The sequence below is a fragment of the Amia ocellicauda genome, chromosome 19 (genome assembly GCF_036373705.1).
Source record: "Amia ocellicauda isolate fAmiCal2 chromosome 19, fAmiCal2.hap1, whole genome shotgun sequence".
Taxonomy (NCBI): Eukaryota; Metazoa; Chordata; class Actinopteri; order Amiiformes; family Amiidae; genus Amia; species Amia ocellicauda.
Genome location: NC_089868.1, coordinates 22,163,257 through 22,164,772, shown reverse-complemented (window position 1 = coordinate 22,164,772; position 1,516 = coordinate 22,163,257).

Here is a 1,516-nt window from a genome sequence, read left to right as displayed (position 1 = left end):
CAATGTACTGGTGTGCACACATTTGGTGGGGGGGTTACAATTGATTTATGTTATGGTGGGGGGCACAACAGGCTTGTATGCTTAGGGTCCACACAGGGTTAATCCGGTTAACTCCAGCACTGAGTTCTCCACCAGCACAACATTTAAAAGACATCTTAAATAAAATACAAGTAAAGAATACAATGCACAAAATACATAACCAATGTTATAACCAATAACCAAATCAAGGGCCGAACGTTTGTTTCAATAGTGGGGGGACATTCAATGAAACTGTATCCCTGTGTGTTAACACTTCAAAAATGTGTGCCCCACCCCCCAGTAAATTACACCTATGAGTCATATATAGTATCCATAGCATACTTTAACCAATATGATTTTATGAATAGTTTATCTAACACTTCAGCTTTCCGGATTAAAATAAAACAAAGACAGTTGAATGTTGTAATGGGGCTTTTACACAACAAAATAAAACAAGCATAAAACTTTTGCACAGAATTCTGTACGTATATATTACACACATACACTACTGGTCAAAAGTTTTAGAATTAATTTTTTTATTGAAATTTAAGCAGTTCAAGTCTAGTGATTAACTTGAAATGGTACAAAGGTAAGCAGTAAATTGCCATTAAAAAAGTGTGTTACCAAAAATTGAAAAATAATGTACATTACAGCGATATATACTGTTATTACACTGTAGAACCGTCTCGGAAATAAGTGGAGAAGTTGTGGAGATAAAGCAAACAGAACTTGAATCAAGCCGGCTTGGAAGCCCCACATCAGGAAAAATTCCTTCCTTTAAAAACATGAGTGCAGCTTTATAGGAAAGTGACGTGAAATCTTATGGTTGTTCATCCAATCAGAAGATACAATTCCGGGTCTGTTTACGATCTGTCCTCCCATGGAGAGGTGATGGATCGAAAAAGCAGATGTCTGTCTTTGATGTGCAATAGGAAGATGCGATCCCACGGTCGTCATTTACCTAGTGTCAATCGCTCATTAACAGAAACAATTCCTGCCTATCTGGAGAAACATTAAGTCACAAACTGATTTTCAACAAAACAGCTGTAGGCTATTTCGGCACTGTGTGATATTTTATTACTGACAGGAGTTTCTAACAAATTAACCTTGTTGACCTTTTGCTTAGCCTGCTAAAGCTAATCTGCTCAGTCTGTATACAAGCTACTTCTAATGCTAGTATTAATATAAAACATTATATAATTATCACAAAACACTTTCTTCAACTTCCTATACAGAGTCTTCATACACCCTCTTAAACATTATTTGTTAATGTTACACGCAGCTCGTGTGCATAGAAGTCACACTGTATTCCTACACTACCAGCGCGTTTCAGTCTCAAACACATCCGATTAATAGATAAAAAAGTAAACTTGACATATTTTTATGTTATTCAAAACTATGCACATAACTACATTTAGTATTTACATAATTCAGAGACATGCACAAAATAAACATCACAAGACAGTAGAAAATAATTAACCAGCAGGAATATATTTGA